The 26,742-nt window shown below is 48.7% G+C and overlaps 1 protein-coding gene across 3 annotated transcripts in view; it reads right to left on the bottom strand.

The window, feature by feature from the left end:
* The window catches only part of MCF2L (MCF.2 cell line derived transforming sequence like), a 198,337-nt gene that overhangs the window by 133,822 nt on the left and 37,773 nt on the right, over nucleotides 1–26,742 (bottom strand). The gene's annotated exons all lie outside the window — the stretch shown is intronic.

Raw genomic sequence — 26,742 nt, 5'->3', positions numbered from 1 at the left:
CAGGACCCTCCCGTCATCCCTGTGCCTGCACCCAGGCTTTGCAGCACAGACCGGCCTCTGTGGACCAGAGATGCCCTCCCCGGCCAGCCCCACAACCACGGCCCTCGAGGCACAGCCCATGCCATGGCCTCCCCACAGTTTGCCATTTTGGTTCTTTGTTAATCATGCCTCCTGGGAAAAAAGAAAACTAAAGCAATACTCTGACATCCAGGCTTGATTTCTACATTTCAAATACTGAAAGGAAACCAAATGAAAAGCCAGAGGGAAGACTGCCTCTGGCCCCTGGGTGTGGCATCCGTCCTCTGGGACTAAATGCAGCGTCTAAACGCTGGCAACCTGAGCTGACGTTTATTCTCCAACGTTCCTGGGGATTTCCTGGGTATCTGTATTTTAAAGGCACCCACATTCAGGATGTGTGTAGGTGGCCACTCTCCGACAGCAGACAAGCCCTCGATCCTAGCTTCCACACTCAAAGCTCACAAGATGCTGAGCGCAGGGGCTCTTTTGGGGAATGGAAACAGCCTCCAGCGCAGTCTGCCTTAAGGCAAAGGGGTTCAGAGTTTGGGTCCCAGAGTCACCTGCCTGGGTTCCAATCCTAGTTATCAGGGGGTGACTCTGAGGGATTTACTCAATCTCTCTGCCTCAGTAGCCCCATCTGTAAAACAGGATCACAAAGTCCCCACCTTGTGGGTTATTTTGAGGATTAAATTCATATAATTGATTTGAACAGTAACCTGGCATGCAGTGAGCATTAGATAAATATCAGCCAGGCCGGGCGCGGTGGCTCAAGCCTGTAATCCCAGCACTTTGGGAGGCCGAGGCGGGCGGATCACGAGGTCAGGAGATCGAGACCATCCTGGCTAACATGGTGAAACCCCGTCTCTACTAAAAATACAAAAAACTAGCCGGGCGAGGTGGCGGGCGCCTGTAGTCCCAGCTACTGGGAGGCTGAGGCAGGAGAATGGCGTGAACCTGGGAGGCGGAGCTTGCAGTGAGCCGAGATCGCGCCACTGCACTCCAGCCTGGGTGACACAGCGCGAGACTCCGTCTCAAAAAAAAAAAAAAAGATAAATATCAGCCAATATCACATTGTTCAGAGAATCAGAACCTGAATGCAAAAATGGGCCATGGAAATAGCCACACCCAATCAGAGATGTCAGGTGCAGCTCCCATGTCTCCGTTTGCTGGTAGCTTCCTGAGGGGCTGCTGGGAGCCTCTGGCTACTGCCTAAGAGATCAGGGATGGAGGGTTGGGTTCCACTCATCCTGCTTTTTTTTTTTTTTTTTGAGACGGAGTCTCGCTCTGCTGCCCAGGCTGGAGTGCAGTGGCCGGATCTCAGCTCACTGCAAGCTCCGCCTCCCGGGTTCATGCCATTCTCCTGCCTCAGCCTCCCGAGTAGCTGGGACTACAGGCGCCCGCCACTGCGCCCGGCTAGTTTTTTGTATTTTTTAGTAGAGACGGGGTTTCACCGTGTTAGCCAGGATGGTCTCGATCTCCTGACCTCGTGATCTGCCCGTCTCGGCCTCCCAAAGTGCTGGGATTACAGGCTTGAGCCACCGTGCCCGGCCTCATCCTGCTTTGATTTAGGTTTGGGACATGTGAGGCCTCCTCTGTGTGAGACACTTCACGCTGGGGACCCAGCACTGAGCAATGGGACGGGTCCCCATCTCACGAAGCCCCTCACTCCTCTCCTGCTGCCTCCGACAGCTTTCCCTCGGGTCCCTGAGTCCCCTGAGAGGCTATGCCTGGGACCGGGGTCCCGGCCACGTTTCCCATCACTCAGCAGAGCTCCGGAGGTCTGATGCATGCAAGCATCCATGTCACCAATGGCACACCATCTACACTAAACTGTGGCTGCTGGATTCCACCGTAGCGGGAACCTGCAGCCACAGCCATCATGACCACCTCACCCTAAACAGCATGAGTTCCCATGGCTCCCGCAGGCCCCCCAGATGCTGGACTTGCCCCACAGATGACAGCAGGAAGGTGTAGCACACACAGCTCTAAATATTCAGGATCGCTTTTCTCTTTTCACAACAAAGCAGCAACTAGGAGTACCTGCTATTTACACAGCAACGTGCCAAGCTCCATCAAGAACACGAACAGCACCCGGGGTCCTGGAGCAGCTGTTCTCCACCACGGGGCAGGTTAGAGCCACTGGGGCGGAAAACACCCTCAGCCCACCCATGCCCCCTCAGGAGCCAGTCACAGCCCGGTGGGAAGAGCCCACTGAGGGCCACGGCACAGAGGGAGGCTCGCTCCAAGCAAAGCAGTCATTCCAGGCAACGCCTCCTCTGGTTTCACCCTGTGGACTCCACGAAGTCCGAGTGAAGTTAAATGAGGAGGGAGAGAAAATAACCGCGGGGCCTCTGCATCGCAGTGAGAAGCAGAGCGTCAACAGCACGTCAGGACGCAGCTGGCAGGAGCCGGGGATGCTGCCTCCTCGGGGTTTCAGGAAAGGGTGGTGGCCTCGGCCACTCTCCAGCCCCAGGAGGCGTCCTGGAGCAGGGAGGAGGGGTATGGACAGGTGAGAAGGCTCAGGTGAGAAAGCCCAGGACAGTGCTTGGTGGGCAAAGCTGGGCACACTTTCTCTTCTCATGGGGTTTTGTGTGAGGCCCGGAAACAGGAGATCCAGGGAGACAGAGCAGGCCCCAGGCTCCAGGCCACCTCCCCTCTCCTCAGGTGACAAGACAAATGCGTAGCAAGTCCCAGGATAAGTACACATTCCACAACGGCCTCACCTCACTTTGCAACATCAGGCACAAGATCAACAAATAAAATGACATTCCGAGGGTAGCGGTGCACAAGCCAAGCCCAGCATGCCACAGCGTTCTCCCAGCAGACAGTTCTTGCAGGGAAGTCGGCCACACAGAGACCCTTTTCCCAACCTAGACACTCATATGCGACCTGGAAGCGTGCAGGGGGAGGAGAAGTGAGGCAGCGAGTGCTCACAGGCGGGGCCCTAGCAGCCTCCTCGTCCTCCCAGCCTTTGCCCTCTGACCTAGTCCCTCCCAGGTGGCTGAACGCTCCTGTCAGGCTGGGGTCTGGCTGGGGTCAGGCTCAGCCCCAGGTCTGTGCTTCCCCTGGGCAGGGAGGGCTCTGACACAGGACCAAGGCAGGCCTGGCCTCAGGTGGCTGGGAACCCAGGTCAGCCAGGGGGCAGACACAACATAGACTGAACTGGTCTCCTGCCCAGGCCCCTAGAACCACCGGCCGCAGGTGAAGTCTGCAGGCGGGATCTTTCCCACCCCTGCTTTCTGCCTGACCTTTGTTCCTGCCTCCGCAGAAGTAAATTACGTGGAACAGAGCAGGCACTGCGGTCTTCGAGCTCCCACCACCCTTGGCAGACCTGTGGCTCCGTGCACACCTGTTAGCTGGTTTTTGAGAGGGGGGTGGACACCATGTCAATTCAGCACCAGTGACCACCTCTCACCAAGGGGCCCGTCCTCGCAGCTGTGCTGTTGTCTGGGCCATGTTCCCCTGGGAGCTCCTTCAGTGAGAAGGGGGCCAGGCAACCCCACCCACCCTTTGTCCACAGGGGCTGGAGGAGGAGGACGCCAAGGCTGACACAGTTGTCAGATGGCCAGCGCTTCCCCACATTCCTACAGAAAAGCAGACCTGGAAATGTACCTTCCAGTTCACCAAAAACATACCCAGTAAATACTGATTCCAAAACAGGGCTCCAAGCAAGGGAAGCCTGTATTTATTTAACTCTTGAAGTAAACAGAGGCCATTTCGCTCTCTCTAGGAGGAATGGGGCCCAAGTCCAGTCCGCAGGACAGAGGATCCCCCAGAAGCAGCAGTCCTCGGGCCCACCCCATTTAGACCTTCTGAGAACCAACCGCCCCCCGTATAAACAGTCCATTCCCAAAAGGGGCATTTAGTGTCGCCTGCTTTGTGGCTGATCACACGGGGCGCCCCGTGTCTTTGGCCAGTGGCTGTGACATTTTGGTGGAGAGGAAGCTGGAACAATGGACACCCTGGGACCATAAAACGCCAGGTTTTGGGAGCTTCAGCACAGTGGCGCCTGAGTGCTGACACAACCGATGTTACGTTCCTGCTCCACATGACTTCGGTCCCAAACAGCAGATGGTGGGGACATGCCAGTTTCTAGTTAGCTGGCATTCATTGCCCTGTTTAGAAATTTACTAATAGTAATGCATTTACCCTTCATTTGATCGCTTATTTTCAACTTTCAGATTCTCCCCACCAGATATGCCCCAAACAATCCACAGACTATTGAAAAGATAAGGAGAAAGAAGGCAAAGTTATTCAGATTCTAAACACTTGGGGTCCTCATTTTGCCAAGAGGATCCGATGACTGGTTTGTGGGAGACCCCAGCATTTGAAGAAAACGGAGATTCCTCCTTGCCTCTCCTTTAGAAGGAGGTGGTTGGCAGGAAATCGTGAGGCAGCAAGTTCACAATCACATTGAGATCCCCAGAAAACAAACCTGCCACTTGAGGCACCCCTGGGCCACCCACACCCACCTGGCTGGAGGGAGAGGCGGGGCTGAAAGGTCTCTGAACCTGAACCAGAGGAGGCTTCAGTCCAGGCTCACAGAGAGCAGGAGGGAGCCCGAAGCACAGTGTAGCCTGTTGCCTTCCACCTCCCTCTGCCCGGTTCTGCGTATTTGAACACACCTGATTCAACCTGAGAACTGTTATTTATTCAAGCCTTAACTGGGAGGCAGTGTTTCAAAGGCTCAATATCAAGGTCACTGAAATTGAATTAACCTACCCTGACATCTAATTTAAACTTTTAGATCTGGACCCGCAAACCTGAAGCAAATATTGATTTTAAGTCAGTCAAGGTCATAGTTCCCTAAAAGGAAAGCCCTTTTCCCTCTTCCCACTTCACATGATTCTACATATTGGTTAAAGCCCTTGTCATGCAGTGCGTATATGTGGGTTTGTTGACAGAGAGTGAATAGGTGTGAACTGACTTTTCTTGTTTAGATAACTGTAGGTTCACATGCAGTTGTGAGAAACAGTAAACGGAGACCTTGTGTACCGTTTTCCTGCAGGGGTAGCATCCTGTCAAACTATAGCACACGACTGCAGCCAGCATACTGACATGGATGCAGCCAGACCTGGACTGCCTCCACCCATAGGACCCTCTTGTGACCTCTCCTGGACACACCCACATTCTTCCCAGACCACCCCTTGTCGACCCCCTGCAACCACTGAACCATTCTCCACAGCTACACTTTTGCCATTTCAAGAATGTTATGTAAATGGAATCAGACAGTAACCTTTTGGAATTGGCCTTTTTCACTCAGCATAATTCTCTGGAGAGTTCATTCAGGTTGTCACAGGTATCCATAGTTCATGCTGCAGACGTACAATTTAACGTTTCACCCACCAAAAGACATTTGGGTTCTTTCCAGTTTTTGACTATGACAAATAAACTATATAAACATTCATATGCCTGTATTTATGTGAACATAAATTTTGATTTCTCTGGGATAAATTCCCAGGAGTGTAATTGCTGGGTCATACGAGAGTTGCGTATTGTGTTTTAAAAGAAACTGCTAAATTGTTTTCCAAAGTGGCTATACTATTTTACATTCCCACCAGCAACTTATGAGTCACCCAGTTTAGCCACATCCTTGCCAGCATTCAAAGTGGGCACTGTCTTTTATCTTAGCTCTCCTGAGGGTGTGCAGTGGTACCTAGGCCTTGCACTTCTCCACTGGCTGCTATTGACTGACACCTTTCCGTGGGCTCTTCTGCCATCACTGTGGCATCTTTGGTGGAATGTCTTTATGTCTGTTGCCCATTTTCTTTTTTTTTTTTTTGAGACAGAGTCTCGCTCTGCTGCCCAGGCTGGAGTGCAGTGGCCGGATCTCAGCTCACTGCAAGCTCCGCCTCCCGGGTTCACACCATTCTCCTGCCTCAGCCTCCTGAGTAGTTGGGACTACAGGCGCCCGCCACCGCGCCCGGCTAGTTTTTTGTATTTTTTAGTAGAGACAGGGTTTCACTGTGTTAGCCAGGATGGTCTCGATCTCCTGACCTCGTGATCCGCCCGTCTCGGCCTCCCAAAGTGCTTGGATTACAGGCTTGAGCCTCCGCGCCCGGCCTGTTGCCCATTTTCTAAGCGTATTGTCTGTTTTTCTACTGGCGAGCTTTGAGATTTCTTCATCCTGTATCAGCTATGTGGTTTGCACATATTTCCTTCAGTTTGTAGCTCGTCTTTTCATCCACTTCACTGGTTCTTTCACAGAGCGCAAGTTTCCAATGTTGGTAAGGTCTCATCTATCAATTTTGCCTTTTATGGATCATGCATTTGGCATCAAATCTAAGACCTCTTTGTTCAGCTTTAGGTCCTAAATGTTGTCTACTATATTTTTTCCCTAAAACTTTTATAGTTTTATATTTCATGTTTAAATTTGTACTTCATTGTTAGAACTTGTAATTCTAATACAAGATGTAAAAGTTAGCTCATGCTTCTTTTGTCTCCCTGTGGATGTCAAATTCCTCCAGCACTATTTGTTGAAAAGACTATCTTTCTTCCACTGAATTGATTTTGCATCTTTGTCAAAAATCAGTTGGGCGTATTTGTGTGGGTCTGTTTCTGAGTTCTCTGTTCTGTTCTATTATCTTTCAGTCTGCTCAGGACCACACTACCCTGATTACTATGGCAATAATAAGTCCTGGGATTGGGCAGAATGACTCCTCTCACCTTATTCTCCTTTTCCAAGATTGATTTAGGTTTTCTAGCTCCTCTGACTTTCCATACAAATTTTAGGATAATCTTGACTATATCTACAAAAAAAAATTATGTTGGGATTTTGATAAGAATTCTGTTCATCTGTTTGAGGAAAACTAACATCTTTAGTATATTTTGTCTTCCAATCCTTGAATGTGGTATGCCTCTCCACGCATTTAGATCTCCCTTGATTTCTCTCTTTCTCTCATCAGCATCATGCAGTTTCCAGCACAAAAGTCTTGTACATGTTTGGCTGAATTTACACTTAAGTGTTTTTTTTTTTTTGTAATTTTAAATGGTATTGTATTTTTAATTTTGGTGTCCATAATTTTGGTATTTATGCTATATAAAGAAAGACAATTGACTTTTCTATGTTTATCTTATATCTTGCAATCTTTTTGAACTTGCTAGCTTTAGGAGTTTTTTTTTTTTTTTTTTTTTTTTTTTTTGTAGAATCCTTGGGATTTTATAATCAGATGATCATGCCATCTGTAACTAGAGACTGTTTTAATTATTTTGTTCCAATCCATATGCTTTTTATTTCCTTTTCTTGATTCATTACACTAGCTAGAACTTCCAGTACAATGTTGAGTAAGAGCAATGAAGGCAGACAACCTTACCTTGTACCTGATATTATGGAGAAAGTATACAGTTTTCACCATTTAGTGTCATGTTAGTTGTGGGTATTTTTTGTAGGTAGCCATTAATAAGTAAGATGGTCCCCCTCTACTCCTATCTGTCCTAGAGTTTTGTTTTGTTTTGTTTTGTTTTAATCATGAATGTGTGTTAAATTTTGTCAAATACTTTTTCTGCACTGGTTGACATGATTATATGATTTTTCTCCATTAGTTTATTAATACAGTAGATTACACTGATTCATTTTCAAATATTGATCCAGCTTTGCATCCTTAGTATAAACCCAAACTTGATCATGGTGGATAAATCTTTTTACCTATTGCTTAAATATATTTACCAATATTTTGTTATTGGCTTTTGTGTTATATTCATGAGAGATATTGGTCAGTAGTTTTCTTTCGTGTTTTTGTCTGGTTTTGGTGTCAATGTAATACTGGCTTCATGAGATGACTGAGAAGTATTGCCTCCTCCTCTATTTTTCGGAAAAGATTGTGTAGAATTGGTGTTAGTTTTTTAAATGTTTGGTAGAATTCTTTAGAAAAACCATCTGGGCCTGAAGATTTCTTTTTTGAAATTGCTAATTCAATGTATTTAATAGCTATAGGGCTATTCAATGATCTACTTCCTGTTGGGTGAGTTGTGGTAGTTTGTGCTTTTTCAGAAAGTAGTCCAACTTGTCTAAGTTGTCAAATTAATGTGTATACAGATGTTTGTAGTTTTTCCCCTTATTATCTTTTTGATGTCTGCAGAGTCTGCAGTGATACCTCTGGGGAGTCTCGCTCTGTCACCCAGGCTGGAGTGCAGTAGCACAATCTTGGCTCACTGTAACCTCCGCTTCTCAGGTTCAGGCAATTCTCCTGTGCTTCATGAGTACCTGGGACTACAGGTGCATGCCACCATGCCTGGCTAATTTTTGTATTTTTAGTAGAAACAGGGTTTCACCATATTGGTCAGGCTGGTCTTGAACTCCTGACCTCAGGTGATCCACCCACCTTGGCCTCCCAAAGTGCTGAGATTACAGGCATGAGCCACCACACCCAGCCACTTTTCTGTGTTTTATTTCCTTGATTTCAGTTATTTCCTTCCTTCTGCGTTTTCTTTGGGTTTATTTTGCTCTTCATTTTCTAGAGAGGTAGAAAAGAGGCTCTTGAGGTAGAAGCTGAGATTGATTTGAGACTTTTCCTATTTTCTAATGCATGCATTTTAGTGCTAAAAATTTCCCTCTCAGTACTGCTTTAGCTGTGTTCCATAAATTTTGATATGCTGTATTTTCATTTTCCTTGTTACAAAGTGGTAAAAAACTTGACTGAATTGTGCCCATGTTCTAGGACTTTGTGGAAGGCAGAGTTTAAGAGTGATGATTTGGCAGAAGAAATCTCTAAGCAGAAAAGTATTCAGAATAGGGTTCCTTAACTGCTTATGGTAAAATTTGAGAACAGAAAATTATTTAAGGATAAAATTTATAATTAAAAGGGAAGCAGAATATAAAGATTTGAAAATTCTCAGCTTGGACATGTAAAGAACAACAAAGAGTATTTAGGGAAGAAAACCAACGGTGTGGCCTAGTTCCGTAAGGAGATTAACATGGATAGAAGGAAGCCTGGTGTTACTCATAAAGATTATGAAATAATGATCCCAAGGGCATTTCGGAGCTCTTCAGGGCTGCCATGCCCAACACAGCACAGAACAGTTTAGGGAGAGAAGCCCAGGACACCCATGCAACCTCACTGCCCACAGCCATCTGAGGTCTCTATGCTCCACATTCTGGCACAGCATTCCTTGGTCACACAGCTATAGCTCAGGTGTCCAGAGGATGCAAGCAGTGATCCTTGGCAGAGTCCACGTGGTATTAACTTTGCAGGCAAAAAGAGTACAAGAGCTGTGGGGGCATGGCTTTCTCCTCCACCTAGATTTCAAAGTATGCTGTGGATAGCCTGGGTGCCCCGGCAGAGTCCTGTTGCAGGAACACAGCCACCACAGAGAGTCTCCACCAGGGCAATGCCTAGTGCAGCTGTGGAGGTAGGGCCACCCCTGAGACTCCAGACCTACCGAGCCACCAGTGTGTAGCCCCAGCCTGGGAGAACTGCTGAGGTGAACTGAGCCAGCAACCCATGGGGGCAGGGCTGCCTGAGAGCTGGGGTGCCCAACCCCAACCCAGGGGGTCCAGAAGGTGGGGCATGGAGTCAAAGATGATTCGGCAGCCTCAAGATTTAATGTTGTTTGCCTTGTTGAGTTTTGGACTTATTTGGGGCCTGTTACTCCCTCTTGCCTATTTTTCCTTTTGGAAGGGAAATGTCTGTCCTATACCTGTCGCACCATTGTACTGTGGAAGCCCAGAACTTGTGCAATTTCACAGGCCCACGGCTGGAGAGGAACATGCCTCAGATGAATTGTGCCTTGAGTCTCACTCATACCTTATTTAGAGGAGAATCTGGAATTTACATTTTTGAATTGGCGTTGGAATAAGCTAAGACTTTTGGGGTATTAGGATGGAATAAATGTATTTTGCATGTGAAAAGAACATGTATTTTGGGGAGCCGGGGGTGAATGTGTCCCCTCAAAAATCACATGTTGAAACCTAATAGCCAATGCTGTGAACAGGTGGGGTCTTTGGTAGGTGGTTAGGCCAAGGGCTCCTCCGGAACAGAGGCTTCACTGGCCCTCCCGCCTTCCCCACTGTGATGCTGGCTCCTTGATCTTGGACTTCTCAGCCTTGAGAACCATGAGGAAATAAATTTTAATAAATTACCCAGTCTGTGATGTTTTGTTATAGCAGCACAAACGCACCACAGTAGACAAGCCCCGCGTCTAGGACGCAGGAGACCAAAAGAAGTCATGGGAACTCACCATCCTGCCACTGCTCCCTGGGTCCTGAGGCCCGTGACTGTTCTGCCTCCTCCTCCCACTTTCAGAGTTGTCTTGTGTGTGCTTCCTACATTGAGTCCAGGGTTCTTTGTTTTACTCTTGAAAAGAGCAAGAAAAAGCACATCTGTTCCACCTTCCTGGGATGAAGTCTTTTGCGGGTTAGTTTCCAAAGTAAAGCCACGGGATATGCGTCCTCGCAGTGCCTCTTCTGACTATGAGTCCTAATACACCCTTTATTCAGGTTCTCTACCTGAATTCATTCAAAGGGAAGTCCTAAGACAACAAAGAGTGTTAGGTGTCAGCTTCACCACCTAAGAGGAAAACAATGACCTTGAGGAAACCTCATCTGTGACACCCATTTTCATCACAGCAAAGTCTCAAGGGGGCTGGATCAGCAGACACAGAACTCTAAGTCCCTCTGAGCCCTCTGGAATACAACCCCAATTTGTCTTTGTAGTTCCCACTTCCAGCCCATTTGTACAATGTTTAATTTCCTATAGTAAGGCATGTACTTCAATATAGGTTTCAAAAATTGAACAAAGCAATATGTTAACTCACAGGTATCTAGCTAGTGATGATCTCATGTGGGTCACAACCACATGTGTTTTATTTATTTAGGGATTAAAGTTACTATAGTTTCTTTTTTTATCAGAAAGGGAGAAACATTATCTTTAGTCATATGTATTTCTTGAAGGATCTTGGATAGTTTTAGTTAGAATACTTTGGCAGGGTGGCAAAATGATGCTTCCTACATAAATTTTGACTTTTCAAATAAAAAGATGATAAAGCAAAAAGTGATTTAAACATTTTAGCATGATTTATCAAAAGCTCTAGAATTTCAACAAATTCAAATGGAAGAGAGTTTAAAATTTCAAAGAGAAATCTTCTCGAAACATGATACCCCAGAAGAGCCTGGGCTTGTGTGCTGATGAGCTCAGGTTTCCGGTCTGAACACGCAGCAGCTCCTCACCTGTCTGAAGCCATATGGAAGCCACAGGGACAGTCCCAAAGAGAACAAGAAAATTAGAAGAATAAAGTACACAGCACAAACCCATCTCTCCATGGGCCCCTCCTCATCAATTCACCATCTACATGTTACTTCTGTACATTTATGATGAATGTCAGTGTCAACCCAATTATTGCTTTTGACAACCTCACTTACTGAAGGTACACACTGTGCCAGGCACACTTTATCATTCTCCCACTAGACAGAACTGCCATGATACAAGATACCATCCCATTTCACAGACCAGTGCATGAGGCCATGTGAGCATCCAGGCCTGCCTTCCACTCACTGCGTCTTCCTGCTCAGTAGGGCAGGAACTGCTGCTCAAGGTCAAAAAGGCATCCCAGAAGAATGGTGCCATCACTGCAAAGCAGTCACTACTTTAAACAAATCTCATGAAAAAAGATCCCAAAGATAGTGAATCAAAATAATTTCTTTATATAAGCACTTTAAAAAACATTAATAGACTTTATATTTTAGAGTAGTTTTGGGTTTTACAGAAAAATTGAGCAGAAACTACAGGGAGTCCTCATATACTCCCCCTCCACCCCGCTTCCTCCCACAGTTATTAGAACTTCTTGCATTGGTGGCCCATACATTACAATTTGATACATCATTATTAACTAAAGTGTATCATTTACTTGAGGGTTAACGCTTCCTGTTATGCAGTTTTTTTTTCGGTCTTGAGAAGTGTATAATGTCATGGATCATACAGAATAGTTGCACTGCCCCAAAATTCCCCTAAGTGATAAGCACTTTTTAAAATCAAAAAGGCGATGGAACATTCTGTATGACACTGCAATGGTAGATATGTATACAGAGCACCAAGAGTGAGCTTAAACAGCAGCTCCAGGCAGGACACCACTCCCTTCAGGGCCCACCCCGCACCATCTTCCTCAAATGTTTTATAGAGAAAGAAAAAAGAAGAAGTAGTAGTGCCTAATTGGCATTGCATAGATTTTCTTAAGAGCCAGGACTAATATAAAGTGATTTCAAAGCTTCCATTAGGACACCATGAACGCTGGGCCCACAGTGGTGGCATCAGGCAGACCCTGCTCCCTTCTGCACAGAGCTTGCAGAGAAAGCCCAGGCAAGCAGGGTGGAGGGGCTTCCCTACGACGCGGATTCCCTGGCTGTTTCAGACGTTCAGGATTGGCAGGACAGGACTGACAGATTGACAGCTCTTCTGTGGCTTAGCACTGGTGGTGCATGGCCCTTTCTATTTCCTTTATACCTACTCTTGTTTCGGCATCCCATTCCATTTGTCCTGCCATTCCTTAAGGGATTCCAGTCCCTATTTAAGGCCATTCTTTGATTCCCCTGTCATCATACCCCTCCTGGCTTGCTCTTCACCCAGAGACCCTCCACCTCACCTTCAGGGACTCCCACCTTGAGAAGCCCCTCTTCACTGATCCAGACCCTCCCTCACGGCCTAGGATCTTCCCCTCCCATCACGGTCCGGACCCTCCCCTCACCCGGGACCCTCCCATCACGGCCCGGATCCTCCCCCTCACCCAGGACCCTCCCCTCACGGCCCGGGACCCTCCCCTCACAGCCCAGGACCCTCCCTCACCTTGATCCTCCCCTCCGGGCCATCCCTCCAGATCCCCCCTCCCTGGTCCCTCCGGGTCCCTCCCCCCTCCATGTTGATCCTCCCTCCGGCCCCTCCCCCCTCCATTCCATTCCATTCCCCCTTCCCTTCCCTTCATTCCCTCCCTTCCGATCCCTCCACCCAGGCCCCCCTCCCTGTTGGGGCCCTCCCCTGACCCTCCCAGGCCACCCCCCCACCCAGGGCCACCCGTTCCACCTGACCCATTCCTCCCTCCTGACCCACGATCCTCCCAGGGCTCAGCTCCTCAATGCTGGTCTGAGAGGCCCGGGAGCGTCTCCCTCTCAGTTCTCCTCAGTTCTCCAGGCCGCGCTGTCCCCGCTGACACCGGGATCCCCTCACTCCGCCTGCTGAGCCTCCCGCCGGGTCCTTCCTGTCCGCCTGAAGCCTGTGGAGGCTTCCAGAAAATGCTCCCAGATCTCCGCCTGCCCGAGCCGGGCCACCGCAGACTGCTCGGGCTCCCGGCGGTGTGGTCCCCCCAGGAGGGAACTGCGAGCGCTCCCGCCTTCCCCGTCTGCCCCCGGGTACCGGAATGGCCGGCAGGGTCCCGCCCCCGCACCTCCTCCGCCCCCAAGCCCCTGACCCCAGGCCCTGGGCGCCTGCACGGGGCCTCCTCCTTGGGAGGCGCAGAGCCCCGGCTCCGGCTGCGGTGTTGCAGGCGCAGGCTGCCTGGAAGGCACCACGCGGGGAAAAGCGGCCCGTCTCTCAAAGCCGGGGCCGCCGCGCCTCTCCCGGGCCCCAGCGCCCTCTGTTGGGCATGTTGGGCGCTCACGCCTGCGGCGCGGAGCCGGGAGCCGGGAGCCGGGAGCCGGGAACCGGGAGCTGGGAGCCGCCGCCCTCCTCGCGCCTGGGCTCTGCGGCCAACTCCAGCCGGGGGCCCTAGAGCTCGACCGCCACCCGCAAACCACAGCCTCGGGAGTGGGGCGCATGGCGTCGGGACTCGGCACCGGCGCCGCGGGCACAGGCGTGGCCGCCCCACCTGAACTCAGGCTGCGCAGGGAGGCGAGGCCTTCCCCGGTGCGAAAGCCCGGGGCCCACGCAGGCGGCGGCGAGCACCGGAGCAGCCGGAGATGCAGGAAGGCCGCGCGCGAAGCCCGCGAAGCAAGGCCCGCAGTATCCTTGCCCTGACTTAGCCGAGGGCTCCAAACACTGTGCTTAAATAATAGAACAAGCAAACGATTTTGCCCAATAGAAGATCCAATGAGCCCTAAATACATATTCCTCCTCCGCTCGTCTGTCCCGGCAGCGCCGGCGGGGACCAAAGGTACAGACGCGCTGCGCCCCCACCCCCGAGCCGCCCCGGCCCTCAGGAAACTCAGAAGGAACCGCGGGCCCGCATGACCCCGAGGGAGCACCACCGAAACCCTCGGAGGAGACACAGGAGAAAGTCCTTGTAGTCTTCGATTAGGTGATGGCTTCTTAGCACACAAGAAGCACAACAACAGCAAAACAACAACAACAACAAAAATAGATCAATTAAACTTCATCACAATGTAAAACTTTTATGTTTTATAAAACACCATCAAGAAAGTGAATACAACCAACACAATTGGGAGAATGTTTGCCAATCTGAGCGATTTGCCTGCAAAACACATTAAGAACTCTCACAACTCAACAATAAAAAAGACAACCGCATTCACATATGAATAAACACTTCCTTAAAGACGATATAAAATGGCCAATAAGCATGTGAAAAGATGGTCAACATCATTAGTTGTAAGGGAAATGTAAATCAAAACCACAATGAGATACGCTTCACCTGCACTGGGAGGCTAGAATAAAAGACAGAAAAGACAGGTAAGAACAGGTGTTGGGGAGGATGCGGAGAAACCAGAACCCTCCCACATGGCTGCTGGGAACACAGAACAGTGCAGCCGCTGTGAAAGACAGTCAGTTTCTTACAGAATTAAACAAAGGCCAGGCGCGGTGGCTCATGCCCATAATCCCAGCACTTTGGGAGGTCGAGGTTGGAGGATCGCTTGAGTCCAGGAGTTTGAGACCAGCCTGGGCACATGGTGGAACCCTTTCTCTACTAAAAATATGAAAAGTAGCCGGGTCTGGTGCTGCACACCTGTAGTCCCAGCTACTTGGGAGGCTGAGGCAGGAGAATTGCTTGAACCTGGGAGGTGGAGGTTGCAGTGAGCCAAGATCGCACCACTGCACTCCAGCCTGGGTGACAGATTGAGACTTAAAAAAAAAAAAAAAAAAAAAAAAGGTTAAACATAGAGTTACCATATGACCAGGCAATTCCACTTTTACATATATACTTAAAAGAAATGAAAACATATATCCGCATTAAAACTTGTATGTGAATGCTCACAGCAGCAGTATTCACAATGGCCTACAGCAGAAACAATCCAAATGTCCAACAGCTGATGAATGGATGAAGTGTGCTCTATCCAGACAAGGACATGAGCCTCCCAAGGGTGGTCACCTGCGATTCTTTAAGTCACATCTGCATGAGCCCTAGGCTGGATGCTCCTTGCAGCTATGTTTCTGGGAGCCCGCACCTCAAAGCTTGCCAGGGTTTTGCTAGAAATCTCTCAGGCCTCTCTGAGCACCTTCCTGGCTCTGCACTTCTGTTTCTTCCAAATGGCATTCCAAAATGTCCCCATCATCTTCACACACCATATCCTTTGGACACATGTCAACCCTAAATACAGAAAGGAAAACAGAACAGCAGCTCAGGAGAGTGCTGTCCAGCCTTTCCTGCCCAACAGCACCCTCTGCTGGCACGTGGGGATGGTGCGGAGAAGGACTTAGGACATGGCCAGGCCTACCAGGTGGGTGGAGAGAACGTTAGGTCACCCACAATAGGGGAGCAGAACCACATCAAGAAATGTCCCTGCACCCACTGGACATTCCTGCAGTCAAAACTTGGTTACCTGCATCTGAACTCATTCACTTCATTTAACACGTAACTAGACAGAATTTTTTTTACTAATTTAAAACTAGACTAGATTTTCTTAGAATAAATTATTGTGTAAATCAGACAGGTGGACCATGGTTTTAGGAACTTTATCCAGAGGTTTTGCAGTTTCAGAAAACTCCATGACCACATCAAAGCTATTTGTGAACTCAATCACCTGACATCCACACCTGTGCCCACCTACACCTGTGTTCACTCAGGATGCTCCACACACAGAGTGTGCTCAATACTAACAGATTTACATTTTACTATAAGTTATTTTCCTTTTACACCTAAAGGAAATGTACTAGGAATTTTATTTCAAATAGAATTCAAATAGAAATTATATAATATATTCGAATACATATTTTGATATATTTGAATTATATATAATATGAAATATGTATAATATGAAATATATATATGTATACATGGCTTATGGGCTTCCGGAGTGCCACCACACACACCACACAGACCTGTACCCTGGGCTTTGTGAACAGGACACATCCCAGGAACCATGTTTCTAAAGCAAACCAAGACACCACCAAGATAAAACAAAGTGGCATTATGGGCTGATGACCTGAATTTTTGTAGGTTACGTTTTTATGTGATAACCATGATGGCCACTCTGACCCTGCAGAAACAATGGTGAAAATATGCACCCTATGGTGGTGCCAGACACAGCGGGGCTGCTAGGCGGATTTCACATCCAGAGCCCATGTGTCTGATTCAGTCACTCTGGGCTTCATGCTCCCAGGCAGTCCTCTCCAGGGACTGTGCAAGGAGGGGGGTGGGCTCAGAGATCATGACCTCAGAGCAAAGAAAGGTGCTGACCGCCTTCTAAATCACACACCACACAAATGCTGGGGTCTGCATAGGCAGCTAAGTAACTACAGAGAAAGCCCATGAAGATGTGGTTCTTTTAAGTGCTCATGAAATGAACCATCAATATTTGGCATACATATACAAATACGTGCATAGTGAATATGTTATGCCATTTTTGTAGCTACATTTATGTTTATAGTAATACACATAAAGCTATACAGAAGATTGACTGCAAAACAATATATTCTAACTGCAAAAACTGATTTAAATGTACACATATATATAAGAAGATTCATATTCAAGTATCGGCACACGAGGTTTCAAAGTCAAAATGGAAGCTGTCTATTTTGCCGTGTCCCTGAAACCCACTGAGAGGTGACCCACATAGGCAGTGGGCAGGGAGCTGGGCCAGGCAGTACACAGTCGGCAGCACCTCAGGGCCTTCCCCGCCCCAACAGACCGCAGGAAGTGACTGCCCACAAGCCATCTGGCTTGCCTGGCGCCCCCAGAATTCTGCATTCAGTTCCTTTCAAAGCCTGGGCACCTTCCCCATGCTGGCACTGGAGATGCATTCATGAAACTCCCTGTCTCCAGACAGATGAGACAGTGAAACGAACAACTAGAGTTTCTGGCGGTGTCAAAATAAACCAGTTATAAATTACTTATCATAAAACACAGATTTACGTGAAAAAGTGTCAAGATGTTTTTAAAGACAAAATATTTATTATGAAAACAATGAGAAACGAAATTATTGCGTAAGGAAACTGATGCACCTCAACATTATAGAGGGACCGACTTAATGATACAGATGCCCCCCAACCCCCTGTTGTATAAAAACTTGATAAACTGCCCTGAAGAAGGCCTCTGACCCAATCACCAGCCCCAGCTGCAAGTATCCCCTGTAAGCCCGCTCTGCACCTGCCTAGAGCTTTTTTTTTTTTTGAGACGGAGTCTTACTATGTCTCCCAGGCTGCAATGCAGTGGCACAATCTCAGCTCACTGCAACCTCCGCCTCCTGAGTTCAAGTGATCTCCTGCCTCAGCCTCCCACATAGCTGGGATTACAGGCATGCCACCATGCCCAGCTAATTTTTTGCATGTTTAGTAGAGATGAGGTTTCATCATGTTGACCAGGCTGGTCTCAAACTCCTGTCCTCAGGTGATCTGCCCACCTCGGCCTCCCAATGTGCTGGGATTACAGGCGTGAGCCACTGAACCTGACTTGCCTAGCACTTTTGATACCAAGAAGGGTGTTTCTCCCTCTGCTGCACATCCATAAGATGCTTTCCATTTAACTCAAAGTGTCCAGGTACAGAGTTAGCATCAGTGGATCTTCAGGTGACTGACAGCCAGGCAGACATGGGGTCCACGCATCCAGCAATACAAGACATCTCTGGATAGTATGTTTGTGGTTGAATTTTTATTTCTCTTATTAGAGACCAGAGGTTGATAACCAAGAGACAACTTTGTCCCCTGGTGCAGGGGCAGTGGGGGCATGCGCTGGGCAATTTCTGGAGATAATACTGGTGTCGCCACTGAGGAAAGGTCCTGGCCTGGAGTGGGTAGGGTCCAGGGATGCTGCTGAGACCTCACACTGCACAGGCTGGGGACCCCAAACCAAGAGCCACCCAGCCCCAGATGTCCACCATGTGGAGGCTGAGAAACCTGCCGGAGGCCCTCAAATGCCAAGGAGACCTTTTGACCTTTCTTTCCTCAGACTATAAAACAAAATTCTTCATGTGTTGTTCCGTGAAGTGTCACAGACGAAGGTGAACTATCGGTTGTATCTGGAAATTGAAACCCAAAAGTGACATTTTTTTCTTCTCTGTGAATAACATTCCTTTCTTAAAAAGCTACACTGCTTGTATTTCATGTTATTTACATGTTCATAGCTCTTCCTGTCCTCGTGCAAGAAGGACTTGGGGCAGCTGTCATCCAGCCCTGAGAACTCAGCCCACATGTCCGGTTCACTCCGAAGCTGGAAGAACCTGTCTGGTCCCTGCGTGGCAAGCCAGGAGGTCGCTGCCTCCAACCCAAGACCTCCTCACCCCCTGCACTGGCCCTACTGCCCTCCATGGCCCTCCAAGTTGCCCCAGCCTTCCTGCCTGGCCACAGCACCTGCCTCGGTGGTTGTGGGAGCTGGGTTAGGGAATGTGTGCTCCCCACAGCCTTGCCCTGGTAGCACCCAAATGTTGGTTGTTACATAGGCCACGCAAAAGGCAGGTCTTTTATATTAAATAGTTGACATCAGCATGATACAACTGAGGCCAAAAATGTGTTCAAATTTCAAATCGACCATTTTGGTTTAAAAAGCAAAACAAAAGAAAAAACCTCTTAACACCCCAGTTTCAGGTCCCAAATCTGCCGTCAATGCCGCCGCAGTCACATTCCTGCAGTTCCTTCATTTCACAATGAAACAAACTGTGAACAAATGTGGACCCGAAAGAGCCCACCCTGAGTGCCCAGCTGGGCCTGTTTACAACAGCCCCAAGAGGCTGCTTGACGACAACAGGCCACATGCTCTGAGCCCCCCCAGAACCCGCACCTCTAGTCAACTTCTGGACTGTCAGAGCTCACCTGAACCAGCCACTCAGCGCTCACCTGAACCAATCACAGTTCACCTGAACCAACCCCTCAGAGCTCCCCTGAACCAGCCATCAGTGCTCCTCTGCCTTGGCTAATCAGGGCTCAGCTGCATCACCCAACCAGGGCTTAGCTGTATCAACCAATCAGAACTAACCAAATTTGAATGCTTCATGTGCATAAATGGACCTGAATGGGACCTGGGCAGGACCCATCACTATAAAACCCAAACCCTCCCTGCGTTCTCTGAAATACACTTTCTTCACACCAAAGGCTGCAGCTCCCAGGTTTGTAAACCGTTCACTGGAATAAAGTCTCTTTCCTCCAAACTCCTTTTCAAAGAACTTTTGTTCACAAAATAATTTACCATCAGCTTTACCTAAGGCTTCTAAACAATGTATTAAGAACATGTTCTAGATTTCTTTTGAAGTGAAGATAACATCTTCCATACTATAATTTCAAAACTGGAGTTTAAAAAATATGTAATCAGGCCGGGCGCAGTGGCTCACGCCTGTAATCCCAGCACTTTGGGAGGCTGAGGCGGGCGGATCACAAGGTGACATGGAGACCATCCTGGCTAACACGGTGAAACCCTGTCTTTACTAAAAATCCAAAAAAAAAAAAAAAAAAAAAAAAATATTAGCCGGGCGAGGTGGCGGCGCCTGTAGTCCCAGCTACTGGGGAGGCTGAGGCAGGAGAATGGCCTGAACCCAGGAGGCGGAGCTTGCAGTGAGCCGAGATCCGGCCACTGCACTCCAGCCTGGGCGACAGAGCGAGACTCCATCTCAGAAAAAAAAAAAAAAAGTAATCATCCCAGCACTTTGGGAGGCTGAGGTGGGCGGATCACTTGAGGTCAGGAGTTTGAGATCAGCCTGGCCAATATGGTGAAACCCCATCTCTACTAAAAATACAAAAAATTAGCTGGACATGGTGGCAGGTGCCTGTAATTGCAGCTACTAGGGAGGCTGATGCAGGAGAATAGCTTGAGTCCAAGAGGCAGAGGTTGCAGTGAGCCAAGATCGAGCCACTGCACTCCACTCTGGGCAACAGAGCGAGACTCTTGTCTCAAAAATAAATAAATAAATACATACATACATACATACATACATACATACATACATAAACAATCATTTTAAGTAAAATTATTGTACTTTACAGTGACTGAGAACAGTCATATCTGTGAGGTTTGGATTTGCAGATTCAATCTACTGCAGATTGAAATATTCTATTGCATCTGTACTGAGCATAGACAGACTTTTTCTCATGACTATGTCTCAAACAATACAGTGTAAAAACTATTTCACAGCATTTACATTGTATTAGGTATTATAAGTAACCTGGAGCTGATTTAAAGTCTACGAGAGAATGCACGTAGGTTATATGCAAATTCTACAGCGTTTTACATCAGAGATGATGGTATCTACACTCCATTGTTATGAAAAGACATGTCCTAGGAAACAATTTCCTAATATAACCTGAATTATAAATGTTTGGGAGCATACTGTAAAACATTTCAGATTATTTCCAGATTAGGGAAAAATCTTTTACCAGCAGTTTGAGGTAAATAAACTTGTTAAGACATCCCTGAATTTTCTGCTGCCAGTGAATAAATCATACCCCTTGTCACCTCCTTCTCTTCTTCCCCACAAAACATCTCTTCCCAAATAACCAGCATTAGATCAAAGGCTTTTACCCAAAGCTCATTAACTGCATTAAATGGCAGAGGCTGATTAGGAAAACTGTGTTTATTCCTGGGCTGCAGGACCAAAGCACCATAGACTGGGTGGCATAAAAAATAGTAAATTTATTCTCTCTGCTCTGGAGGCTGGAAGTTGGAGGTCAAGGTGTCGGCAGCACTGGGTCCTTCTTGGTGTTTTTTTTTTTTTTTTTTTTGAGACAGAGTCTCACTCTGTTGCCCAGGCTGGAGTGCAGTGCAGTGACACAATCTTGGCTCACTGCAACCTCTGCCTCCCGGGTTCAAGTGATTCTCCTGTCTCAGCCTCTCAAGTAGCTGGAATCACAGGTGCATGCCATTGCACCCAGCTAATTTTTGTATTTTTAGTAGAGATGGGGTTTTGCCATGTTGGCCAGGCTGGTCTCGAATTCCTGACTTCAGGTGATCCACCCACCTTGGCCCCCCAAAGTGCTGGGACTACAGGCAAGAGCCACCATGCCCGGCCAAGGGCTGGGTCCTCCTGAGGCTGTGAGGGAAGGATCGGTTCCAGCCCTCTCCCAGCTTCTGCTAGTTGCCCCTGATCCCTGGTGCTCCTTTGCTTGTGGTTGCATCACCCCCATCTTGGCCTCCATCGTCACACGGCCTTTTCCCTGTGCCTGTGTCCAGATTTCCTCCTTCTATAAGGACACTAGTCATATTGGACTACGCAACCCCCACTCCTGCATCACCTCATCTTAACTACAGATGCTCCTCAATGTATGATGGGGTTATGTCTGATAAACCCAGTGTACATTGAAAGTATCATAAGTAGAAAATGCACTGAATACCCTTGACTTACCAAACATCACAGCTCAGCCCAGTTATCTCAATTCAGAACACTCACATTAGCCTACGGTTGGGCAAAATCATCTCACAGAAAGCCTATCTTAAAATGAAGTATGGGGCCGGATGCAGTGGCTCACTCCTGTAATCCTAGCACTTGGTGGGAGGCCGAGGCAAGTGGATCACCTGAGGTCAGGAGTTCGAGACCAGCCTGGCCAACATGATGAAATCCCATCTCTACTAAACATACAAAATTAGCCAGGCGTGGTGACACATGCCTGTAATCCCAGCTACCCAGGAGGCTGAGGCAGGAGAACCGCTGGAATCTGGGAGGCAGAGGCTGCAGTGAGCAGAGATCATGCCACTGCACTCCAGTCTGGGTGACAAGAGTGAGACTCCATCTCAAAAAAAAAAAAAAAAAAAAAAGTATGGAATATCTCATGTAATTTATTGAATACTATACTGAAAGTGCAAAGCAGAATGACTGTATGGGTATTTGAGGTATGGTTTCTAGTGAATGCACATTGCTTTTGAACCATCATAATGTCAAAAAATTAAATCCAACCACTGTAAGTTGAAGGCCATCTGTGATTACATACATTTGCAGTGACCCTAACACATTTTGAGGGACTGGGGGTTAGAGCTTCAACATATAAATTTTAAGGGGACACAATTCAACCACCTTGCTGGATTTCAATCTTGTAATGTGATCTTATCACCTTTTCTAAAGTATTTATTTGTTGGGGAACATGAACACTAACGTGTCCAGGACCAGAAAGCAAAGTCAAGCTTCAAATGACTCCATTAATGCCTCTGGCCCAAGCATTGCGGGGAATGGCGGGGGTGCCCATGGGGAAAGGCTGGCCTATTTGTAACGTGGGGTGTCTGAAGTGTCTCCGGGAGGCCAGCAGTGCCAGGCAGTGCCCAGTCGCCTCCAACTTTCCACCTGCCTGTGGAAGGGTCGCCCCAGCACACAGCCCCAGCACACGTGACCTCTTACCCCAAGTCAGGGTGACAGCATCTGCCTGCAACTGGGCGGCTGAGAACGGGCAGCACAGCCAGAGACAGAGTTGGGGTCCCAACCGGTGGTTTTCAAAGTGGGGTCTCCAGACCAGCAGCAGCCGCAGCGGCAGCATCCCCTAGAACTCTGCACACTCTTGGAGCCCACGCCAGACCTCTGGAAACACAGACTTTGGATGTGGGGCCCAGGGAACTGAGTTGCACAAGCCTGGAGGGTGCTGAGGCACAGCGCAGTTTAAGGCCCTGTTCTAGCTCACCCTGCCGGCCCCTTCCCTGGCCCGGGGCAATCCCGTCACAGGCACCGGATAAAGATGTGCAGACCACATGCCTGACTCAGGGCAGATCCCTCTGGAGACAGTGCTGAGCCTCCCCGCTGTGGACTGGGCTTCCTGTTGCTACAGTGGGAAGGACGTGTGCCCTGCAGGCTGCTGGGGGCCTCGGGGGCATGCTGCATATGGTGACAGTCACATGCCTGTGGCGAGCAGGGGGCTTTCCATGCATCTGCCACCAGGGTCCCTACCAGAGAGGTGGATGCACAAGTGAATGGCCAGATCCCAGCCCCTGGTGGGAAACAGGGTTAAGACATGGATTCCTTATACCTTAAAAGCCAGGAACACAGTGAGCAAATAAATGAATGGGCAAAAGGCTGGATGAAGTTTTATGAAATGAGCAAAATGAGAATTTTGATTTCTATTTATTTACTAGGGGGCAGAGCTCAGGAGGAGGTCAGTACCTGCAGATGGCATCAGCACTGGACACAGACTGCCCAGTAGAAACCCAGGTCATGCCTGCTGAGTGGCCTTTCCTCCTGTAAACACCTGTTAGAAACGTATCCTCTGGGCCTGCCACAGGGGCTGCAGGGCACAGCCATCAGGGACAAGGCCTTGGGTTCTCCTGCCTGCTCTTTGCTGACCGATGGACAAGGGCCAGCTGCGTGACGATTTCTGCTATCTATGAAATGGGTTAATAAGACTCGGGCACACCTCGCAGGGTTGTCATGAGGATGACGAGTTAACATCAACATATTCCATCTCTGTGCACTACTAGAAATATTTGTGTTGAAATAATGAAAACACCTGCTCACATATTAGAAGAAAAATACCGAGATCCCAGACCTGGCTTTCTGAATCTGCAGCCTGGCCAGGGCCATCCTGGGGCCTCTCCTATTCTCCTCCATCAGTGCACGGTCCCAGCACTCGGGCTTGGGAGGCGGCATGAGGCTGGACCTGGTTGGTCCTGACCCACAGGGCTGTCAAGCCTCTTGCTAGAGCCAGGGCTGGGACAGCAGACGCAGGGCTGGTGACAGAACAGACCTCAGTATTCCTGGAGCACAGCTTCCACGGGAGCTCCTGGTAGGAGGAACGACTGGCAGAGGAACCTCCGGAATTCCAACCACGCAGACCTCCCTGAACACAGAGCCCAAGGAGATGGCAGCCTGGGCGTCTCTGAAAGTCCCATCAGATCAGACACACAGCTGGAGCCAACTCCTGCAGGGCCAGGGCCTGGACCTCCAGGAGGCTGTGGGTCTCCCAGAAGGCTCTGGGCCCAGCACACCTGCTTCTCAGCTTGTGGTTAAGATTGTTTCTTTCTTTTCCCCTCCCTCCCTCCTTCCCTCCCTCCCTCTCTCCCTCCCTCCCTCCCTTCCTTCCTTCCTTCCTTCCTTTGAGATGGAGCCTTGCTCTGTCACCCAGGCGGGAGAGCAGTGGCACAATCTTGCCTCACTGAAATCTCCACCTCCCGCGTTCAAGCAATTCTGTCTCAGCCTCCTGAATAGCTGGGATTACAGGCGTGTGTCACCATACCAGGCTAATTTTTGTATTTTTAGTGGAGATGGGGTTCCACCATGTTGAAACCAGGCTGGTGGGTCAACTCCTGACCTCAGATGATCCACCCGTGTTGGCTTCCCAAAGTGCTAGGATTACAGGTGTGAGCCACCGTGCCCAGCCAAAGTCGTTTATTTCTCTTTTGCTAAAATACAAATACCTATGAGGGGCCACACAGGCCCACTGACGGTACTGAGATGCTTCTTTTTAAAGTAACTTTGTTTAACTCTGTTTAGCTTTGTTTAGAACAGCTTTAGATTTACAGCAAAACTGACATAGAACAGGGCTACCATACACCCCTCCCCCAGTGTCCTCCAATATTCATATCTTAAGCTTATGGTGCCTTTGTTGCAATTAATGAGCCAATATTGGTGCATTATTATTAACTATGCACAGTTTATTCAGGTTTTCATGGTTTTTGCCTAATACATTTTTCTGTTCTAGGATTCAGTCCTCCTGCCTCCTTCGGCTCTTCTCGGCTGTGACAGCTTCTCAGAGTTCCCTTGTTTTTGATGACTTTGACAGTTTTGAGGGCTATTCGTCAGGTATACTGGAAGCATCTGTTGGAGTCCGACATCTTTCTCATGATTGGAGTGGGGAGGATATGCTTGGGGAGGAGGAACACAGAGGTAAAGTGGCATCCTGGTCGCGCCTTACCCAGGGCACATACGTCCACATACCTGGTCACCATCGGTGCTGACCTCGATCGCCTGGCTGAGGTCGTCAGGTCCTCTGCTGGGAAGTTACTCTTTCTCTCTCTTTCCATCTTGAACTCTTTGGAACGACAGCTGCGCGCATCCCACGCTCAGGAAGTCGGGATCTGAGCTCCCCTCCTTGACGGCAACTCATCTACACGAAGGATGGGGAATTCTTCTGCAGGGGAGACTTATCTCTTCTCTCCGGTCATGTATTAATATCTATTCAATCATTTATATCAGTGTGGACTCAGGCTTCTTCATCTCGTTCTTGGGGTTATAATACAATGCGACTTGACTTTGCTGCTCAAATTGTTCTGCTTTGACCGTGGGGAGTGTTCGGTGGTTCCTGCGTCCCTCTGGCCTGCCCCCATCCATGTGGGTTTGGGTTTTGTTTTGTTTGTTTTGCTCCTTCCTTTCTGGCACTGTAAGATGATCCAGTCTCATCTTGCCTATTTCCTGCCCCCATCCTAGAATCGGTGGTTTCTCTAAGAAGCCCAGTTGCTTTTACTGAAGAATGGAATTAGAAACCACGATCTGGCCATCAGGGGGTGCTCGTGGACACTGGGTGCTGCTGCTTCCGGGCCCTCTCAGCTGTCAGGGCGAGGAGAGGCACGTGTGTGCTATGGGGTGTGCACAGTGTATGTCATCACCTGTATCTGCACTAAGCTAAGCGTGAGTTCACACTGACGCCACACACCTGTGCTACAACACGGGTGGTTCTCAGCTCCTCCTTGCTCATCTGTAGCCTCTCCTGGAACAGTGAGAAAGCAGCTCCCACTGCAGACAGCCGCTCACCTAATCGCTCAGTTTCAGCTTCAGGCAGAGCAGCGTCAGCACCACCGACCTGTATCTATGGGAAATGATGTAATTAAGTGGAGTCTGGGGCGTTTGTGTGGCTTCTTTTGCCTCTAGTTTCACAGACCCCACTAGTGCCGAGTCACACAGGTCAGCACCCTGTTCCTCTCCTTCCGTGAGGCGGTTTCATGCATCCGTCAGCACAGGTTGGCTCTCATGTCTTGGTCTGCATTCCTTCCTGGGACCCCTTTGACCTAAATGATTTTTGCTATTTATTTATGTATTTATTTATTTGAGATGGAGTCTCACTCTGTCACCTGGGCTGGAGTGCAATGGCGCGATCTCGGCTCGCTCCATCCCCTGCCTCCTGGGTTCAAGCAATTCTCTTGCCTCAGCCTCCTGAGTAGCTGGGATTACAGGCACACTCCGCCACGCCCAGCTAATTTTTGTATTTTTAGTAGAGACAGGGTTTCACCACGTTGGCCAGGTTTGGTCATGAACTCCTGACCTCAAGTGATCTGCCCGCCTCAGCCTCCCACACTGCTGGGATTACAGGCATGTCCTAAATGATTTTTAAATTTGCAGGTATTGAGATTTACTCTGTGCTGTGCATTTTTGTGGGTTTTGACAAATACATTATATCATATAGGGTAGTTTCACTGCCTTAAAATCCCCAGAGCTCCACCTACTCACCCCTCTCTCCTCTCAGCAACTATGGATCTTGTCACTGTCTCCATAGTTTTGCCTTTTCCAGAATATCACAGAGT

This window comes from Papio anubis, chromosome 15 (genome assembly GCF_008728515.1).
Source record: "Papio anubis isolate 15944 chromosome 15, Panubis1.0, whole genome shotgun sequence".
Classification (NCBI taxonomy): Eukaryota; Metazoa; Chordata; class Mammalia; order Primates; family Cercopithecidae; genus Papio; species Papio anubis.
Note: the sequence above shows the minus strand (reverse complement) of the source record. Positions and strands in the feature narration are given on the sequence as shown.